The sequence below is a fragment of the Hemitrygon akajei genome, unplaced genomic scaffold, assembly GCF_048418815.1.
Source record: "Hemitrygon akajei unplaced genomic scaffold, sHemAka1.3 Scf000109, whole genome shotgun sequence".
In the NCBI taxonomy this organism is placed as follows: domain Eukaryota; kingdom Metazoa; phylum Chordata; class Chondrichthyes; order Myliobatiformes; family Dasyatidae; genus Hemitrygon; species Hemitrygon akajei.
In genome coordinates this window covers 2167391-2190710 of record NW_027331995.1, presented here as the reverse complement: position 1 = coordinate 2190710, position 23320 = coordinate 2167391, and positions in this window count along the sequence as shown.

The following is a 23320-nucleotide window of genomic DNA, read 5'->3' as shown; positions in this document are numbered from 1 at the left end:
GTAAGGAAAACTGTGGACAAGATTTTAAAACATTTTTACTGGCCTGGTTTAAGAAAAGATGTGGCGATGTTTTGTAAGACGTGCCATACTTGTCAAATTGTGGGTAAACCAAATCAGGTTACACCAGTAGCTCCATTACAACCTATTCCAGCATTTGGTGAACCGTTTTCTAAAGTTATTGTAGATTGTGTTGGTCCATTACCAAAGACAAAAACTGGTTATCAGTATTTGTTGACTATCATGTGTACTTCGTCTAGGTTTCCAGAGGCAGTACCACTTAGGAATATAAAAGCTAAAACTGTGACGAAGGCTCTTATAAAATTCTTTACTTATTTTGGATTGCCTAAGGAAATACAAACTGATCAAGGTAGTAATTTTATGTCTGGATTGTTTCAACAGATAGTTTATAAATTGGGAGCAAAGCAAATTACTTCGTCTGCATACCATCCAGAATCGCAAGGTGCCTTGGAGAGGTTTCATTCTACTCTCAAGAATATGATTAGGACATATTGTGTGGAGAATGAAGGTGACTGGGATGAGAGTATAAACTTACTTTTATTTGCAGTAAGGGAATCGGTACAGGAATCTTTAGGTTTTAGTCCATTTGAACATGTGTTTGGGCATAGAGTTAGAGGACCTTTAGCTTTATTGAAGGAACAGTGGATTAGTAAGGAAGTGCATACTAATTTGTTGGACTATGTTTTGAAATTTAAGGACAGGTTACTTAAAGCTTGTAGCTTAGCCAAGGAAAATTTGAAGTTGGCTCAGGAGAAAATGAAAACTTGGTATGATAAGGAAGCTAGGATGAGGATGTTTAAGCCTGGAGATAAGGTGTTGATTCTTTTCCCAGTGCAGACAAATCCTTTACAAGCTAGATTTCATGGACCTTATGAAATTGTGTCTAGAGTTAATGATGTGGATTATGTAGTAAAAACTCCAGAACGTAGAAGGTCAACACAACTTTGCCACATAAATATGATTAAACCATAATTTGAGAAACAATCTGATACTGTGACTGTTGTGGTTAGTGAGAATGAGTTGGATTTAACTGGGAACATGATAGATGATTCATCTGACTTTCATTCTAAATCTAACATTGTTTCTGTTAGGTTACCTAATTCGACTATTTTGGAAAATATGGATGAGAAATTAGCACATTTACAGCTAGAACAGAAACAACAGATGAAGGAATTGATTTTTAAGTATAAGGATTTGTTTCCAGATGTTCCGAGAAGGACTACTATAGCTTCACATGATGTAGATGTTGGAGATGCCAAACCTATTAAACAACATCCATATAGGATGAACATGGAAAAATGTGAACTTGCTGAGAAAGAAATTGAATACATGTTAGAGAATGATATTATTAGACATTCTAACTCGAATTGGAGTTCGCCATGTGCTTTGGTGCCAAAACCTGATGGTAGTATTAGGTTTTGTACGGACTATAGGAAGGTGAATGCTGTAACGAAGACAGATGCCTATCCAATTCCTAGAGTGGATGATTGTGTAGATAAGGTTGGAAAAGCAAAGTTCCTTACAAAGATTGATTTATTGAATGGGTATTGGTGTGTTCCATTAACGGACAGAGGTAGAGAGATTTCTGCATTTGTAACTCCATCTGGGTTATATGAGTATAATGTTCTTCCATTTGGGATGAAGAATGCGCCAGGTACTTTTCAGAGGATGATTAATTCTGTGATTCAGGGATTGAAAGATACTGATGCTTATATTGATGATTTAGTGGCAGGAAATGATACTTGGGAAGCACACATTATTGCGGTGGAGAAATTGTTTGAAAAGCTTTCAAAAGCTAACTTGACTATTAATTTAGCCAAGAGTGAATTTGGACATGCCACTGTGACTTACCTTGGTTATGTTGTGGGTCAAGGTAAGGTAGCTCCTGTTCAGGCAAAAGTTCAGGCAATTTTAGAAATTCCCACTCCGACGGGAAAAAAAAAACTCTCAGAAGGTTTTTGGGAATGGTAGGATATTATCGAAAATTTTGTAAGAATTTTGCTAATGTTGCCCTTCCATTAACTAATCTTCTGCAGAAGAATGTAAAGTTTGTGTGGACAGTGTTTTGTCAGGAAGCATTTGAAAATTGAAAACAATGATATGTGAACAACCTGTGCTTAAAGCACCTGACCTTGAAAAACCTTTTTCATTAGCTGTGGATGCTAGTGATGAAGCTGCGGGAGCAGTATTGATGCAAAGGAATGAGGGTGATGAGGTTGATCATCCAGTAGCTTACTTTTCTAAGAAATTTAATAAGCATCAGAGAAACTATTCAACAATAGAGAAAGAATTGTTATCTCTTGTTTTAGCTTTGGAATATTTTGAGGTATATGTTGGTACAACTCAAAAACCACTTATTGTTTACACTGATCATAATCCGTTAGTTTTTCTGAGAAAGATGAAAAACAAAAGCATAAGATTGTTAAATTGGAGTTTGATGTTACAAGGGTACAATATTGTGATAACTCATATTAAAGGTAAAGATAATGTGGTTGCTGATTGTCTATCTCGATGTTGAATGTACAATGTTTTTTTTTTGGAGTGGTTTTTTTTTGTAACACTCCTACCGTATTGTATATTGTGTATGTTATATAATTTATACGTTTGTTTTTTTTTGTAAGTAATTGTTAAAAATTTTTGTTCTTGATAGACCAAAAACGTTTTTTTTGGAGGGAGGTGTTACGTACCCGTGACACGTGACAGTGGTACCCTTGTCACGTGACTGGGGTTGAAGTTATACTGGACATGAGGTAATGGTGGAGTGATGTCATTTTCCCGCCAGTAGAGGTCATGTGACAGGTTTTTTCTACAGGGTATAAAAGGAAGACCCACCCTGTCAGGTGGGGCAGTTCGTGGCTGGATTTGCCAAGATGACTTCATGTTACTGTGTGATTTAATGTGATGACGCAGTTTAGTTAAAAATGAAGTTTTATATCATGCCTAAAGTTTAAAAGGTCAGAGCCAACGGTTTCTTTGCCAAGGGAGAGTGAAGCTTGGAAGACAAATCGAGAAGAATCGATTTTCGATGGATTGACTTCGACCTTGTGTGATCCTCATTCGGAAGGATTTCGTTTACTATTCTCACGATAGTCTCCGCTGGAAAAGCGGGAGATTGAGAATATTGTGGAAGGAAGGTCAGTCACTTTAAGTTGTTATATTTAATAAAATTCGACGTGGGAGTTCGACGCTGGGAATCGAAGGAATTCGACGTGGAAGAGAATTTACATCGCTTTAAAAAGTCTCTCCTTTTAAAAGTACCGTGAGCTTTTGAACTGTCGGCATATCGTTCTTTGAACTGTTTTCAATCGGCAATTCGCTTTGGAGAACTGTTTTTTTTCAATACTACTTTAAAGACTGTTTGAGACTGCAAAGCTATTAAGAACTGTCTGACCAGCTGCCAGCAGCTGAGCTCGGACCATTGTTTGGGTTTGTTTACATTTGAAGGGGGTTTGTTATCAGTGTTTAATAAACGTGTTATTTGTTATAAAACCCCTTGCCTAACTCATCTATATTATTGTTGCCTGAATACGTAACAATATAAAAAAATGCTCTTCAGCACTTTATTTGTCAATGCCCACGCTCTTGCTGCAAATAAAATACAGATAAATCCGCAAATTTCAAAATGCGCAGTCAAAATTACAAATGTGCGATCACCTAAGATGTGTACAATGATGAGAGGCATTGATCATGTGGATAGTAAGAGGCTTTTTCCTAGGGCTGAAATTGCTTGCAGGAGAGGGCACAGATTTAAGGTGCGTGGGAGTAGGTACAGAGAAGATGTCAGGGGTAAGCTTTTTACGCACAGAGTGCTGAGTGCGTGGAATGGGCTGCTGGCAAAGGTGGATATGACAGGATCTTTTAAGAGATTCCTGGACAGGTACATGGAGCTGTGAGAAATAGAGGGCTATCGGTAACCCTAAGTAATTTCTAATGTAAGGGCATTTTCTGCAAATCTTTGTGGGCCGAAAGGTCTGTATTGTGCTGTAGGTTTTCTACGTTTCTATGTTTCTAATCAATAGCGTCATGTACCATGCACAGTAGGAGATGGCTATGTAATGTGGACAGAAATTTCGTACAACTTATAGTTATGAACTCGATATTATCGGTTGTACAGTTCAAAGGAGAGAGTTGTACCAGAGTGACCGAAACATCAGTGGGCATAAAGACATTTAACCTCGGCTTTTTTTTTGTTATTTTAGTACTCCTAATAGGTGTGACCCAGCGGATTAGATTAAACATTCAGTCTATTTTTTCTATCATCTGATTTGGCCGTGCTTGTATATCGAGGCGTGGCACATTTTTATTTTCGTATTTCTAGATGAGATTCGGTGTTCTTTATGTGCAAGTCCCGTTACACTCTTATATTTAGTCAGTCGCACGAAAAAAGATATCCGGACATTGTTCAGTGGGTTCTCGGATAAAGAACCGCAATGACGAAAATAGGAGCAGCTTGTGTTCAGTGGGTTCAGATAATGGGAACCACCGGGGAACATGAGAATGCCAAGCCTTCATCAACCTTACACAACCGATATGGCTTGCTCTGATGTCCATACCAGGAATAAAGTAATTAATATTATTGTTAAAATACCCCGTATAAGTGTAAACATATGTTACGTATACTTAGCTTTTAAAAAAAATATGTGTTTGCTGCGAATAAATGTGTATGATTTTGTTGTTTGAAGCAGCTGGTATAGAACAACAGGAGAGATTTATTGCACATCACTAGTCAGGTTAATTACAGTCAAGGCGAGACGTAATTAACTCGTTATGAATCTTACGAAACTTTACAAATGTTCACATGGACTGGTGCCAGGTTTTACAGAGTTATATGCAATTCAGAATAATTTCCCTGAGGCAATTAGTGTGATTATTGCATCAGACACATTAGGAACCAGCAGTTACACAAACACTTACATTAAAGTGTTTTTCTCACGCTGTCACCATGCAATAACGTTTTCTAACCAAGGCATGTTACAAGCTATTAACTTTTAAACAAATGATAAAATGAAAATTGCCCAATTAATTTCCAAGACATTTGACGTCAGCTGCTGAAATGGGACATTTTCTGATCAGTGTTGTTTCTAACGTAGACAATCATCCTGAACAGTCAACATGGACAATCAACTTCAAACAGATTTATTTTGTCACATACGGCGGAGCACATTCGCTTCTGACATTGAGGGCGGGACATTAGCTTGGCAGGTGAAATGGAGTACACTTTATTGAACGGGAAGATAGGATCTTCCTACTGTTCCAGTCATTTCGAGTCTTTTGAATGGCGGAAGTCACAGTAACGGCTGATGGCAGGTTTCACAACAAAACACGATGTACGTATGTTCTTCTCAGCATTTAAACGAGATCCAGAGCAATATTCCAGGGACACTTCATAATAAAATGTCACTTGCCCTGAAGACTTTAGCTGTGGTTTGTGGACAGACTGATGAACGTTATTTTCTGGATGGGCAGAGCGTGGAAAGGTTGATTCTTCGACTGTGACAAATGTAGTGCAAGGATTGATGTTAGGTACGTTGCTAGGTATCATGTATGTTAATGACTTAGATGTTGATGTAGAAAACTGAATCAGAAAAAAAATCGGAATTTTCCTAGGTTGTGGGCGTTGTTCCAGCCAGGAACTCTATCCAAGCTTGTACCTTGATGTTTCCTGGCTAGAAAATGTGTTAGAAAATGTCAGATGGAATTTAATACAGCAAGTGTGAGGTGGTCTGCGTTGTGAGGAAAGATACAACAAGTTATGAAACACATACTGAATAGGTGGACTTTCGTGTCCAGTATCTAAAAAGGGACCCGGGAATACAAATCGAAAATTCCAAGAAACCGGCGTGATTGGCAGATCGGCTTCAACTGAGCTCTAATCACATTGGCCTTCACAATCAGTTCACTGAGTACGGGAGTTGGGACGTTATGCTGAAGCTGTACAACATTTTGGTGAGGCCGTAGCTAGAATAATGTCAATAAGCTTCAAAGTGTGCAGGGATGAATTGAAAGGAAGAGTTCGGGGACTGAGGACCAGAGTTAGAGGGGCAAGTTGAACAGGCTAAGAATTTTTCCCCTTGAGAGCATAAAAATGAATGGAGATTTTAGAGATGTACACGAAATTGTGAGAGTTACAGACAGGGTGAATGCACGGAGATTTTCCCCAACTTCTGAGTGAATCTACAACTAGGTTTGGGGTGAAAGGTGAAATATGCAAGAGGGGTATGCGGGAACGCTTATTCACTCAGACTGTCGTGCGAGTGTGGAAGGAACTGCCAGTGTAAGTGGCAGATGCCGAATGAATTGTATCATTTCACTGAAGATTGTGTAGGTACGTGGGTGAGAGGCGGACGGAGGGTGAAGATAAATGGGGCGAGACGGAAGATCACAGAGGAATGACCTGGATGGGCGGAGCAGCCTATTTCTCTGACGTAATGGACTATTGACTCCATGACTATCTCTGTCCCATTTCTCAATTCAGCGTTTTCTCAGCTTTCCTCTTCGTCACCCATCTAAGCACATGCAGGACAGAAGATGTGTTCAAATTCACCTTTCAATTACCGATGAGCGGCCGTCGGCTTTCTCGGGGAAGCCTCACTCTCTATTTATTGTAGAAGGGGTATCGATGTGCGGCGCACGGCTCTCTGGAGGATCACCTCCTTGTATCCATTGTCGAACGGGTGTCAATGTACAATGTGCGATATGTGGAACTGGTATCATCACTGGAGGATGAATCAACTCTTTATCCATTGTAGAGTTGATATCGATGCGAAACGCTCGGATCATTTGAGAATATCTCAGTACTGATAGCAAGGTATACCTGCTCACACTGCTTGTGAGGCTGACTTTGCCAGTCTCACGATTTGACTCAACTTTTCTTTTAAATGGCCTTTATCTTTAACTGGTAAACAGTTGTCCTTTGTTGTGACAACAGTTCATTTCGACTCCTACTCCGCAGTTTTATTGTCAACTGCGTATTTATCAATACATCGGGTTGATTGATTAATACATCCACGCCTGCACTGGTTTCGTTTATTTCTTTGCGAAATATGCGTTGTTACCAAGGCTTCATTTATCATCTTTCTCCAATTGTTCCTCAGATGGAAATAATGTACGATTGCAGTCTTTCAAGAAGCGAACGGAAAATTGTAGATCAAAGAAAAGTGACGGACGGACATATCTTTCTCGGCAGAGCAGTTTCCTGACCGGCACAGGAACTGAGGTGGCGAGATTCCCTGCAGCTGTGGTCATTACTCCAGGCGCTGGAAGTGCTGTTTAGTAGAACATTGCAAACAGTAGACTCTACCGAGTTCAATTTGATACAGCGGGGTTCTTTTTCTGGGTGACATCAAAATTCCTATCGACATGCTGAATATTTATTTTACCGTATGTGTGGAATATTCCATCGTATTCTTGTTCCGTCCATTGTGTAGACAGAAAGTAGGATATTTTAGGAGGGGAGTCACCGAGCACGTCTCCACCGTGAATATCTGCCCCCTGTTGCATACAGTTTGAAACTCAATTTGCCAGTGTACCTGGGATTCACTGGGCTTAATCCTTATAGATCGGCTGCAGATCCATTCGGATAGAATACTGGGAACTGGTTACACATTAATTCGCTATTGCAAAAGGCATGGACTTTAGTGGGTGAGTGAGCTGCGATGGTGTTCACAATGCGATACCCGAATCGACTTTGAGTCTCCTCACCAGATGTCTCCGTAATGTGGACAGGATTTCCGTGCACCTTATCGGACAGATATGTACGGTCAATGTACCAACGAGTGACGGAAAAACCGCCGGAACACAATGACATGGAAACACTATTATCGTTGTTGTTTTCGTTCTGATATCAGGAGTGACCTGGCGGTGAAGGAGAGATATTCACTTTCTTTTTTATCACCACCTTGGGCCGTGTTTATTTTTCGAAACATATTTATACCTTCGTAAGTTTAAAACAAATTCGGTGTTATTTATTTGCAAGCCTTATTACATTCTTTCATTTAGTCAGTCAGCACGAAAAGAAATCCAGACGTTGTTCAGTGAGTTCGTCGATAAAGAACCACAAAGACGTAAGTACGTGCAGCTTGTTTTCAGTACGTTCAGATAATGGGAACCACCGGGAACATAATCTGTCGAGCCTTCACCACTTACAGCTTTACACAACTGATATGGTTTTCTCTGATGTCTCATACCAGGAATAAAATCATAAACGTAATTGTTAAAATACCCTGTACACATGTAAGCATACATTAGTGTAACCTTCAGGCTCGGCCAGCACGTGTTCGTCTTTGGAAAAACCGCCTCTGGTCCCGCCAATATGAGAAATCACGTCTGTGTGGATACTGCGTGATTTATTGCCCCAGTTACAAACCAGCACCGCAAAATATCAAACAGTACACAATATGCAAATAAACGATTGAGGTTTATAATTCTTAATTTGACTATACGGATAGTAAAGAAACAATAAAAGGAGAAGAGCCCATTCTCATGAGACAGTCTGTTGCTCAACGTTGGAGCTCACTATTCGTTCATTTGTTCCTGTCCACCTCCAAACGTATCCGGTCCTCGGACCCTCGTTCCTCGGGCCGCACCGTCCGGTGGTCATCCGGCACTCTCCATCGCATCATCTCTCGCCATCGCTCCCCAAGGAAAGACCGTGAAAATCTCTCTTCCATACGCACAAGAAGGAACATAATTTCTCTTATTGGATTTTCCCTGCATTCCGGAGCCACGCAATCTCTAGTTCTAACCCCAACAGGGTTTCTACAAGTAAGCCGTTCCTTTAGCAGCTGCACAGCATTTTACACTCTCCCCCAACCATATGTAGTCATTTCCTCATGACGTTGAATTAATTCGCCAACCTTTCCTGCAAAACACAAAGTCGAGTCCAGGTTTACAAAGCAGTAACATAGCTCCCCAACGGTCACACCTACTGACAGTGACAGTAGGGGTCACTTTCTCGCCGCCTGGTGCTACGTAGGCCAGCCTATCTGGTGGTCTCCTAATTCTCTGAGACCTCCGCACCTCCTTATCTAACTCAATGGTGGAAGGGTCGGGAGTCTCTTTCTCAATGATTGGGAAGTTAGCGAAAAGCAGAATATACCACAGACCGCGAGGAACGAGTGAAGAGCGCTCCCAGCCTGGGGTCTTGGACATGTAGTAACCGCCTCTATCTTCGCTGTCAATTGTCCCCCTTTTTCCTTTGGCTTCACGGTGATGGAAAACTAACACGTTCTCAAACACTACCATGAGCTCCATAGGGCTTCCTGTCGGCCAAAAGCACTGTAGATAATTAACAGCTGTCTCTACGGGAGACTGCAACCCAACACTCACCCAACGTCAGCGGCCAGACCATTCAAACTTTCAACCAATCACTTTCGCCTTAACTGAGTTGAGGGAGGAAGCCGTGCTATCTCAGCACCAACCGCGCATCCAAGTCTGTGTCTCCTACTCCGGCACACTTTCTCATCAGAATCGACAGAACTCCGTCCTTGAAGTCCCGACCCAGCTACTGGAAACTCAACTTGTGACTCAGCCCGCACGGCTACCTTCTCTGCCTCCCTGACAGTATGGTCAGGCCATGTCCCACCTCACTTGGGGCACCGATAGACAACTAAAACTAGGTCTGATCCCGCCGTTTTATAGAACTCCGTACTACAGTTTCAACTTTGCGTACAGCTTTAACAGTACTCAAAAAATCGAATTCACAATTCATCCGGGGTACAAGATCAACCCCACGGATGTGCACCAACGCTGCACCCCAGCAGCCTCCATACCAACACAGATTTAAGCACACAGACAACTGTTTCAATGCTCAATGCAGTCACGCAGCATTCAGTGGAATCAATCCCGGACGAGCGCCTACAATTGTAATCCTCAGGCTCGGTCAGCACGTGTTTGTCCAGGGGGAAACGGCCACTGGCCCCGTCAAGCTGAGAAATTACATTTGTGTGGATGCTGTGTGATATATCGCCCCAGTTACAAACCCGCACCGTACCATATCAATCAACACACAATGTGCGATTAAACGATTGAGCTTTATAATTCTTAATTTGACTATAAGGTTGGTAAAGAAACAAAAGGAAGAAAAGGGCCCATTATCCTGAAACAGTCTATTGCGCAACGTTGGAGCTCACTATTCATTCAATTGTTCCCCACAACCTCCAGACGTTGCCGGCCCTCGGATCGCTCGCTCTTCAGTCCATTCCACCCAGTGTTCTTCCGACGCTCTCCGTCGTGTCCTCTCACTCGCACTCGCTCCCCGACGAAAAAGCCTGAAAATCTCTCTTCCAGACTCGCAAGGAAGATCAACAAGTCTCTCATTGCATAGCCGCGGCATTCCAGAGCCCCGTGACCTCTAATTCTAAACCAAACTGGGCTGCTGCAGAGAAGCTGTTACATTCGCAGCTGCACAGCATGATGCATATGTATATGTGCTCCTGAAGATTTAAGGCCCCGGTTTCCCTGAGTCGTTAGCAATGTAATGCTGGCTGTAGTTGCTGATATTTAGCATAATTGTTTACAATACTTATCTGACCAGCACGAGATCAACATTCACACAGACAATGGCAGCATTGTATTTAACGCAGATACACCACTAGGAATTTATTTGGAGTTGGCAGAACAACTTTTTCTCGTACCTAAGCATACCTTCCGGCCCGAATCCCTTGGACAACTCCCATTGAAGGACCTGACAAACCATCGACACACACATGAGAACTTGCGCGGTTTCCTGAATTTTCATTTATTTTAGATGGTAATCACCATTATTTTCCAGATTCGAATGATTTGATTTTAATACAAAATTTGCCTAGCCTTGGCTTGACTGAACGAAATGATCACACGGAAACAGTTGAGAATTTTTTGAGTTGGATGTCACCTTTCTAGAGAATTTGTTTTCATACTATCCTCTCAATTCACTACTGGAGGAAAAGGTGTTCTTTATGTCGCTACCTACTATCAAAGAAACATATAATTCTCCATATCTTCTCCGTCTCTAACGGTGTCTTACGACGATGCACATATCTTAGCACGCCCCAGGGCTTTATCCGCTTTCGGCAGCTATCTTTTTCCCCTCACTCCGTTGTCCACTATCACTCCCTACTGATCTTATCACTGCAAACGTTACAAGTGCCACACCGGCATCTGCACCTCCTCCGTCACCAACCAGCATTCGCGAAAATCTGTCCTTCCAGGCCAGACGCTTATACCCGGTTCTCCCGGAGCGTCCGCTTTCACATTCGTGAGACCCAACGTAGACTGTGGAACCGGGTTGTGGAACGCCGTCGCTTCGCAGTCACCCACTGAATCCCACGTATCTCATCAGAGAATGAATGTGCAGCACTCAGGGCGGGAACTCAAAGTGTACGCGGCACAACTGGCCGGTGTGATCGCAGACATTTTTATTCTTTCCTTCTCCCGCTGCGTAGTACCCTCCAGCTTCAAAACATTCTGATTGTACGTGTACCACGAATACCAAATTACCGTGTCTGCACGATCGGCGACCTGCCTTACTCACCACAATGATAAAGAAATGCTTTTAGAGGCTGGTCAAGGCCTACAACCACCCCCTCCCCCCGCCACAATTCGCCAAATGACACAAACGATCAACAGACTGTGCAAAGCTCTAACACTTATGAAGAGAGATACATACGTTAGAATGATGTTATTCGATTACAGTTCTCGACACGAATTTCTGAGACATCGGACTGCACCGCACCTTGTTTAGCAGGATTTTATACTTCCTGTCGGACCGCCGGCAGCTGGTAAGAATGGGCCACTCACACTGCCCCTCTAACACTCAACACAGGAGCCATGCAGGGCTCTGTCCTGAGCCCCCTCCTCGACTCCTTATACACTCATGACCGTGTTGGCAAGCACTGCTCCAACACGCTGATCATATTTGCAGCTGAGTGGACATCCATAGGCCTTATTTCCAACAATGATGAGACAGCGTACAGAGGGGAAGTCAACACCCTGACACATTTGTGCAAAGAAAGCAACATCTCCTTCAATGTTGAAAAAACGAAGGAGCCGATAGTAGATTAGAGAAGGAACAGAGTCAAGCTAACATCGGTCGACATCACTAGGACTGCATTTAAGAGGTTCAGTAGTGTCAAGTTCCTCGGTTTATACATCATCGAGGACTGGACTCTACATACTGGACTCACCTGGACTCTACATGACGGATAGATTGTGAAAAAAATGGCAACAGCCCCTCTTTCACCTCAGCTGGCTGAGGAGGTTTGGCATGAGTTCCTAAAACCTCAAGATTTTCTACAGGGGCACCATTGACAACATTCTAACTGGCTCTGTCACTGCCTAGTACGTGAGTTGTACTACCCTCAATTGCAAGGCACAGCGAGGATGGTGCGTACATCCCAACGTATTTGTGGATGTGAACCTTCCCCTTGGTGAGATATGTACAGCAGCGGGTGCATGAAAAAAGGTTCGATGACCAAGTGGAACGGTTGATCAGCCACGCCAACCATGAACTTTTTCAGGTGATTCCCTCTGGCAAGCGATACCGCAGCATGAAGACTAGGGCCAAGAGTCTCTTGGAAAGTTTCTATCGCCAGGCCATCAGATTTAGCAACAAACATTGATCTGATTGCATATCTGACTGTACATTGTATGTGACTGTACATACATTACACAAAACAACTCTGTATGCAATCTTGGTGTTTAAGCAATTTAGTACCACACGGATGATAGATAACAACGGACCGAACACCAATCCCTGCAGTAGACCCGTCACAGTCAAAGAATCAACCATCCACTCTCTGGCCTTGTACGCTAGAACAGTGTTGGATTCACATTGTTTTAGTTTGATGTGTCTGAATGAAAATTGGAACAGCGTGCTCTATTGTGATACATCTCATCAGCCGTAACTGCGACTTTTATCACACAAACCACTCGAAGTGGCGAGAACGAACACAATGAAAATAATGAAGCTGTCTTCTCCTTCAATGAAGACGTGTACTCCATTTCACCTCCTGAGCTAAACTCCTGCCCTTAATGTCGGCAGCGAATGTACTGCGCCGAATGTGACAAAATAAATCTGTTTGACTTAGATTGTTCATGTAGATCGTTCAGGGTGAATATCTATGTTAGAAACTGCATTGATCAGAAAATGTCCCATTTCAGCAGCTGAAGTCAGGCGTCTTGGAAATTAAATTGGGAACGTTCATATTATCTTTTTTGTTTGTTTGTTTTTGGAGTCAATAACCTGCAACATCCTTGGGGAGACGAATTTATGGCACGGTTTCGGAGTGAGAAAAACACTTTAATTTGTAACTTGTTTTCCCTTATGAGACTGATGTCATACCCACACTAATTGCCTCAGAGGAATTACTCTGAATTGCATATAACTCTGGAAATCCGATCACCGGTCCTTATGCGCAGTTGGAACTTTCCGTACAGCTGAACTCTGCCTCTGACGGAATATGGGATATCCAGCGATTTACTACATCGCGGCCATTTTCTATCCTGCAATTATAACGATCGGTATCCCTGGTAAGATACTGGAGCTGGTCACTATAGAAAATATATATGGTGCGGTCGTCTTGCTTTTGTTCCGCTGAACTGTTCGGACTTTTACTCAGCACAAATGCTATTTTCAGTCTTATTTTCCATATTCTTTTCGATGTGAAGATTTTCTCTTTTGTCAAATACGTTGTTGCTGATATTGCTATACCTTCGTAGTTTTATTTTGCTCGGCTTTCTGAAGCCACAACGCAGATCGACAGCTTTTAAAATACCGTCCAATCAAATTTCGACTCGCAGGTCAGTTCTTCCATAATCACTAATTAATAAATTATGCTTTGAACATCATTAATTTCACTACAAATAAAAACCTCAGTTGTTTCACCTCCAATAATGGAAATGGTGTTGTTTCCGGAGCGAACGACTGCTCAGCAGTACGTGCATCGTGGGAATCAGATGCCTCACTCTAAACTGTCTGAAGGTCACCAATCCCCCCACTGTCACTCCGGACCATTATTTTCCTCCAGCCGGTTTGCACCGACGGAGCCGGCACACATTGAATTTCTGCTTTCTACTTCCAGAACAACTAAACCCTGCATAGCATTTGGGAGAATGGTGGGCATTCAGAGAGCTGCAGCCAACGATAATTCAGTCTTGTTTTTTTTTCTCCGAATTTCTTGTAGTTAATTTAACGGCGATTGTGATCCTATCTCGGGGAAAGTGCGGCCTCTCCAAATGCATCACCCGTTACCTGGTTGGAATGGCAACAGCGGATATGATGGTGGTTATAGTTTTCGCTTTAGTGGATCAGACCAACAATATCTACATTTATTCCAGATCCCTACTCATCACTCCTGTATGCGCTCTGACACTTGTCTTTAGGGTTGTAACAAGGGATTGTTCTGTTTGGTTTACGGTCAGTTTTACTTTCGATCGTTCCGTCGCAATATGTTGTCGAAAGCTGCGGGAGCGATACTGCACTGAGAGAACAGCAACGGTGGTTATGGTGACCGTGGTTATAGTGAGCTGCGGGAGAAGTGCCCCGTTTTACTTTGCCGTTGAACCTTACGTCATTATTGACAACATACCGTGGCGTTGCGCCCTCACTCATGAATACGCTACTTCACCCGTGTGGAAAGGAATCGAATTGTTGGACAGCATTTTAACACCGTTGCTGCCAATAGGATTAATTCTAGTGTTCAATGGGTTAACAGTAAGACATGTTATTGCGGCAAATAGAGTCCGCAGAGGACTTCGGAATAACAGTGATAATCAGAAGGATACCGAGATATTAAACCGCAGAAAGTCGATGCTTTTGTTGTTTGCGATATCAGCTAATTTCATATTATTTTGGATACCATATTTAGCTCATTCTCTTAAATGGCAACTGGTAAACTATTTTTATGAGGACAAATATTTGAGTTCTCCGGTATATATACTACAACAATTTGGGTACATGTTGCAAATTCTCAGTATGTGCACCAATACTTGTATCTATACACTGACACAGAGGAAATTCAGAAAGGAACTGATCAATGGTTTTAAGTATGTGTTTACGTTAAATGGCCATCTGTTTAGATAGCATCTATGTTCATTTGCAATCAGCGGATTTTTCAAATAAAACGGTATTAAAATATGTAGGCTTGTCATAAATTCTAACCATCATTTGCCTGGTCATCCTGAAATTGCAAACCCCTCGGAAGACTGCATTCTTCATACGTTTAAGGTAGGAAACACTGGCGCAAATATTCAATGGGCTGGCATGATTGTTACATTGTTTGAATTACTCTAAAACATATATGTCAAACTCAAGGCCCGCGGGCCAAATCCGGTCCACGGTGGAATTATCTTTGGCCCGCGAGATAATATCTAATTACTATTAAAGCTGGTCCCAGTAATCGAAGCGCCTATGGCGTATGATATGGCTAATGCTGAGTTTATTCAGGTACCAAGTTTTCAGGGTTTTTACTGTTTATTCGGCAGTCTTGCTCGGCAGTCTTCTTCATAAGAAATGGAATTTGTAAAGTGAAACACTTTGTGTGTTATAGCAGAGACTGAGACACATGAGAGCAGGCTGAAAAAACGGAGGCAACGAAAGCTGCGTTCGCACGCGTCCGACTGATCCGGCCCGCATGAAGCTGCATTTTGCTCAATCCGGCCCATGACCTAAAATGAGTTTGACACCCCTGCTCTAAACTATCGCAGAGACCTAACAAGCACAAGGTCAGGAATGGCTTCTGGACTTTCCCGGGTTCAGTTCTTTCAATATGAACAGAATCGGGTAAAGGAGAGTAATGTGTACACTGAAGCACAGGGAGAGTGTGACAGTAACACAGCAGCAGAAAGCGAACAACCGTGGAGAGATTGTCTATTCATATACTGCGAGAAGTACTCAGAAGCAGGAAGGGAGATATCACTCGTTTGGGAATATTCTGTACAGACCACCGCACACCCTCCCAACCCCTTAAATTATAAGAAAACCTGCAGAAAGCGAAAAGCTGGTCGGGAGATAGATTTGGACAGGTGCCATATTGACACGGTTGTTGTTACAGTCAATTTAAACTTCACCACTATTCATTGGCACTTCCTCAGGTTAAAAGGTTTAGATATGACAGAATTGCTCATTTGTGTCCTGAACGGACTCCTGGCAGAATAAGCGGGCAGGCGGACCAGCGAAGAGTCCATTCTGGACCTTGTACTGGAAATTGAAACGGATGAGGTTACAGATCTCTCCGCGGGTCAGCATTTCAGAACGATAGAGCACAATTTGTCGACATTTACTATAGCCTTACGCTGGGATAGGAATGTATTTACTTATTGCTATTACGTCGGAACTTGGAGCCGAATTTGGGAAATGGTGTGCTCCTTGAAATGCGCAACAGAAACGGTTAGATATAAATGGAACACTTGCTTTGGGTTCAGTATAGGCTTGTCCCACTGAGGAAGAAAACCGATGGTCGCGAAAAGTAACCCTGGGTGACAAGAGATAAGGAAAACCTCGCCAAGAGGAAGAAAGAAAAAATACTTAAGGTTTGGGAAGAAAAGATCAGGCAGGGCTATGGATAGTCACAGTGTAGCCAGGAAAGGAAGTTAAGAATAGAGTGAGAAGAGATTGAAGTGAACATTAGAAGGCTTTCGAGAGTAGCTTTACGGTACGTGAAGAACAGAGGATGACTAGATGGAGGACGGCACAGATCAGCGATAAAAGAGGAAGGACGTTTCTGGAGTGCAGGGAAAGAGTAAAGGTCCTTAATGATACTTTGTTTCAGTATTTACCAGTATTCACCTTCATGAATATGGATATAGTATAAAAAGTTTAATATGCTGGGACATGCCGACGATAACAATTACTATGAAACTTGCAAAACATTAAAATAAAACATTTCTCGCGTTTAGAGGGATATGCTTCCTGGTATTTAGAGAAGGCGAGCTACGATATTACTCCGCTTTTGTACATGTCACTCGCGTCCTCACTGCCAACAGGAGTAGTACGAGATGATTGGAGCATGGCAAATGTTATTTCTTCGTTCAAAAGATGTAAACAGACTGTCCTGAGAATTACAGGCCAGTGAGTCTTTCGTCATTAGTAGAAAAGCAATTCGAAAGGATTCTGAGAGATGGAATTTATGAGTATCTGAGAAACGGATCATGGTTGGGGATAGTCAGCATTGTTTTTGGAGGGACAGAATGAATTCTTCTAAAGAGTGAAAAAAAGAAATAGACGAGTGAGGTCAGAACAGCAGACGCCAGGTTTATTAATATTGGAACGTGTTTGACCTAGTTCCCCATTTAGAATATCTGGTCGCATGGGTTAAAGTGAAACCTAACTAAATGGATTAAGATTTTGCTTACCTAGGCAAGGCAGATGAGCTAGTAGATGGAGTGCATTCTTCCTGGAGGACAGTGGTAAGTGATGTTCCGCGAGCAAGGTATAAACTTCATTACAACTTATAACGGTATGTCGACTCTGCTGTTACGGTGTCCTGGGAGACAGACTTTAATTTGGCCATCCTGCAGCACTTCGATAATTTATTGCATTAGGCCTGATGATGTAAGCAAAATGCTGAATTCGGACGGGAACTGCAGTCTATCTAAATTAAACTCCCATTCACATATTACAGAACTTATACCACGATAACTTCAAAGCAACACTCCCAATGGAACACTGCAGTTAAAAATCGGCATTTCAACGTCTTGACCGGCATCTTCTAATGCTCCCGAAATGAACCAGGCTCCAAAAATGCGAATTTAAACTCCACTTTCAAGAACACACGAATTTGCCGGAATACAAATTTTAACTTTGAACCGTGGGTTTATTGTACCCGGAATAGATACACTCATATCTTCAACCTTTAACCCTGATTCCACCTGGCCGGTGTGGATACAGCGTCTCCCTCTGAAATCAATACGAAAACAAACAAATAAAAGACAACATCTAAGTGTGCAGGTAAGGCAACACAGAATACAAGCTTGCACTTTTCTACCTTCAAAACCTTCGCAGGTAACTAGCTTGTTCTGAATAATCAGGCAATTACCAGAGTGAAAATCCTTATCCAATATTCTAAAGAACAGAGGGAAGGAGGATAAGGGTTGGTGAGGCCTACATGCAGTAGCACCATGCAATTCCGGAATGAGACGTGGCCTCTGAAAGTCACATCAGTCCCTGCAAATTTATTTCACAAAAAGAAACAGACATTTTCAGACTGTCACCTCCTATTATGAAACAGAGGATTAACTGAAACATCCTGTCAATACAACCCTAACAAATACACTGCTGCCTTCCGTTCATTCACGCACGAAATATCTTTTTTACTCTTTCAAGTGAACTCACAAATGCCCAGTTCTCGTGCAATAATATCATATTCTTAATATATTCACACTCTAACATGAGAGATTTTAAGTGCTGTACAGTTAATAAATAATCTATAATTATAATATATAAATTTAAGAAAGCCTTTCGAGTATAAATCCCTGCGTCACTCAGTTACTCGGTCATCCATTCGAATAGCCAGATTACTCAGGTCATTCAGACTATCGTGCTCATCCCGGACAGCGATATCATACCGGAACCCAGCGTTCAGTCCACGCTGGAAGGCAGTAGTGAGTGTTCGTTTCTACAGCAAGCACGCAGAAGTTGACTGCATAGACTATCACCGTTCCTCTGTCTTGGCACAGGTCCAACAGTCGGTGGACATCCCATTGAACCTGTACTGGGAAGTCAAAATCCCTCCTTCACTCGACAAGGAAATATCGAAACATCTGGGTATCCTTGACCCGTAAGAAGTTACAGGCTCTTGGAGTCCATCCAGGAGATTGACCACTTACACCAGGTTTCCCTCATTATTACCAAAAGTAGCAGGCCAACTTTGGAACGTCAGCTGCCATTGGGTAATCAAATTCCTGCAGCCATTGGGATCACCAGTTTATCTGCCTGGTGGTGATATAATCGTTTCCTGTACGGACGAGGTGTCTTTTGGGGTCCAAAGGCGGGAGTTAGTTCTGTTCCGAGTGCAGGAGTCGGAGCATTAGTAACAGATTGCCACGGCAACAGAAAAGGAGGAGCTGAGAGAATTTGGGAGTGGACTGACGTGGCCAGAGGATCCTGAGTTGTGGTGTCTCCTTCTCAACCCCACGTAACCTTTGATGCCAAGTGCAATCAAGTGCCTTTTGATCTCTGCCTAAAGTATACCCAACGGCCTGTCTCCACATCTGCATGTGACAACAATTCTACAGATTCACGACCCTTTGGCTGAATACATTTCTGCGTATCTCTGATTAGAATGGACGCTCCTCTATCCCGAGGCTGTGCGCTCTTCTCCAAGTCTCTCCCAACATGGGAAACATCCTTTCCACATCTACTCTATCTCGGCCTATCAACTTTCGAAAGGTTTCAATGAGATCCCCCTCATCCTTCTAAATTCCAGTGAGTACAGCCACAGGGCCATCAAACATTCCTCGTATGATAAACCTTTAATTCCTGGAATCATCCTTGTGAACCTCCTCTGGAAACGAGCCAATGCTACCACATCTTTTCTAAGAGGACGCGCCCAAAATGGTTCACAATAATCAAGGTGAGGCCTCACTAGTGCCTTATAAATCCACAGCATCACATCCTTGCTCCTGTATTATGGACCTCTGGAAATGAATGGTAACACGGCATTTGCCTTCCTCATCACCAACTCAACCGCAAGTTCACCTTTACGGTGGTCTACACAAGCCTTTGCATGTCAGATTTTGGAATTTTCTCCCCGTTTATAAAATTGCCCCCACATTTATTTCTACTTCTAATGTCCATGACTGTACATTTGCCAACATTCCATGTCATTTGCCACGTTCTTGCCCATTCTCTTAAACTGTCTAGCTCTTTTTGCATCTTACCTGTTTCCTCAGCACTACCTGCCTTCCACCAGTCTTTGTATCATCTGCAAACTTAGCAACAAAGCCATCTATGTCATCATCATGTTCCTGCAGCAACTTAAAGTTCTCAGCAAAATCTTTCTGGCAACACGTAGTCAAACCGGATTTACAGATTGAACCCGAACGGAGAGTGTAACCAGCGCAACTGCATATCTAAGGCAAGCGAGAAGAGTTTCGTAGGAAAGGCAAAGACAGTGGGTGTTTCAGAAGAAAACGTTTTTTAACAAGACTACTGTCACACTGAGTATATTTCTGTTTTCATATCCCTGTGACATGCCCTGTCTATTATATGTCCCGTAAGTCAGGGGCGCACAATCTGGACTACACGTAAACCTGATTAATGGTAGGGTCAATGGCATATACAAGCTTGGGAACACCTGCTGTAACTGAACATATCAATGTAAAACGTCTCCGTAAAGCATTCCGCTGAGATACCCTCCCTAAGCTCTGGTACACCACTGCAGAAAGCACCAGTGAAGGGGCTGCTCACCTTTTCACGTTTACGTGCTTTTCATGGAGAGATTTTCATGGAAATATCAGGGAGTGGCAATACGAAGGCGACTGAAATGACCAAAGTAGAAGCAGAGTTTGGAGGTAAATGGACTCGACAGAGGTTTCATTGAAACCGGGAAACTTCACGCCAATAGACTTAGGGTGCAGCGACAGGTTCATGGGTTAACGAAGGTGCAGATTGCAGGGAATGCTGAAAGAAATATATGAAATAATTGACCATGCAGTTACAGAATATTATTGTAGTTACTAATTGTAAATATGTATTGCGAGAAAGTGAACGGGGAAAAAAATCTTTTGTAACGTTACAAATTTGGGCATCACGGAGTCGACAGAATTCTGGAACAGTTGAAGAATCTATCTTGGTAGGCAAGAATGTAAGGAAATGCAAATATTATTGTCAGAGTCGATTTTGATCTGTGCACACTTTAATACAGATATATCCATTATAAAAGTAGTTTTAAGACAGAGTCACCCTGTAGAGAGCGATGAATTAACTTGCAGGTCGATTATGTGTGGATTTTATTTTCATGCCCTAGAGCACAAAAAATATATTCGCGTGTTAGTGGATGACGGCAATGACGCTGTTAATGTTAAAGCCAGGATTTTCTTAGAGAGAGGTTTTGCGCATTGCGGATTGCCGAAGTGTCTTTTTATCAGATCAATAACCTCACTTCACTGCAAAGTACAGTTCTCTCTGGACTACGAAAGTTTAGGCGAGATATGATCACGGTTAATGAGATTATGGAGGCATTGATACAGCAGACAGCCTGGTCCTTTTGTGTTATCCGGAGCAACACACACAATATGCTGCAGGAGCTCAGCAGCTCAGGCTGCATTTATGGAGGGGAGTAAAGTAGTAAATGGTTCGAGCAGAGACCCTTCAACGGTACGTTAAAGGAGCGGTGAAGAAGATGGGGGAGGGTGGAAAGCAAAGTGTACAAGGCAGAGATAATATTAGATGTAGTGGTGGTGGGTGAGTGATCGGTGATGAATTAAGAATGTGGGGGTTACACTTCAAAGCAATTAATGGCAGAAGAAGGAAGAATCATGCGAGGAAGGAAAGGAAAGCCAAGCGTCAGAAATTGGAATAGGATGGATGCCAGGGAGAAGAGGTGGATAGGACAGAAAAGGTGTAATGACATCTGAACTGGAAAGATGGTTTGTAAACCCTAAAATGTGGTAAATGAGGAGGTTGGCAACGTGTTCTGCTTGCGGGAATAAGTGCTAATAGGGAAACCAGAGGGGCAAGAGGAATGGACAGAGAATTCACCTAGAGATCAACGCCTAGGTAGAGCGGGATTGGGCCGGGATCGGGGGAAACCTGCTTAATGTCAAGATGCCGTTGCAGATGCCGACATTTATGGGAATTAATTGCGGGAGACGGAGTATGGTGAGGTGATAGGTAATGTCGAAGGAGCCATATTCCAAATATGGCAGCAGTGCAGTGCGGTGAGCGCAGATGTGCGAGAAGTGAAGTCGCAGAACCGGACGGCATTGACACAAGTGTAAGGAAAATGCCGATTTTTTTGTTTACGGTCCCTGAATGCATTGACTTATCCTAAGAAAAGACGCAGAAGAGACGGGGAGAATGGAAGTGAAAAGTAACTTAACAACAGACAAGGTGTGAAGGGATATAAATGTTCGACCTGTGAGGTTTGGTATGTTTATAAATGGTATCACCAGATATGCCACTGGAAAGGACTGAGAGATTGAGAATATGAAGAGCGGTTTCAGAAACCAGAGCCAGTAAACTTGAGAGCAGAGCATAAGTTGTTGATATTTCCGAGCTCCACGTGGGTGCAGGAAGTAGCGTCAATACAGTCGTCGATATACCGCAGAAGGATTTGGGAATTTCCACGAGTGCAGGCTTGAAACATGGACTGTCTCCCGTAGCCGATGAAACCTCTGGCATTACTGGAACCCATGCGGTGTCCAAGGTGTGAATAAGGTGGATGAAGTCAAAGGATAAATTTTAGATCTGGGAACCAGTTCCTGCAGACGGAGAAGTGCTGTCCATGAAGGAATGAAAATATGGAAGAAAACAGACAACTGGAGTGAGGCCAGGGCAGTCGATGTAGACTAAGGAAATGCCTTTCTTTTGCCATCTAATTGGAGGAAATCAAGCTCCGATGTGTTTTTTTTTTCCAATCGGCGATGTAATCTCCATTTTCTGATCTGTCTCCTGAAGTGGTTATAGAAGCATAGAAAGATAGAAGTCTACAGCACATTAGAAACCTTTCGACCCACCATGTAATCTATTGTAGAGACTCTCTAGAATTTCCCTACCGCATAGTCCTCTATTTTTCTGAGCTCCATGTATCAATGTAGGAGTCTCTTAAAAGACACTACCAGCCTCTACCACGTTTCCTGGCAGTGCATTCCACACATCCAGCGCTCTCTGCGTGAAAAACCTTCATCTGTATCCCCCGTGTACGTACATCCATGTACCATAAAACTATGCCCTCTTATGTTCGTCATTTCAGCCCTTGGGAAGCCTTGGCTGTCCACCAGATCAATGGACCTCTATCAGGTTACCTCTTGTTCTCCATCGCTCTAAGGAGAAAAGGCAAATTTCACTCAACCTATTCTCATAAGACAAGCTCTCCAATCCAGGCATCGTCCCTGTAAGTACCTCTGCACCCTTTATAGTACCCACATGCTTGCTGTAATGAGCTGACCAGAACGGAACACAGTACTCCAAGAGGGTGGTAAGTGAGTTCTGATATAGATGTAAATTTCCCTCGCCGCTCTGGAACTCAGTCCCAAAATTGATGAAGGCCAACACGCCATACGGCTTAATGGAACTATGTCAACCTGTGCAGTAGCTTTGAGTGGTCTATGGACACGGGCACCATGATCTCGATGAATCTCCACACTGCCAAGAGTCTTACCA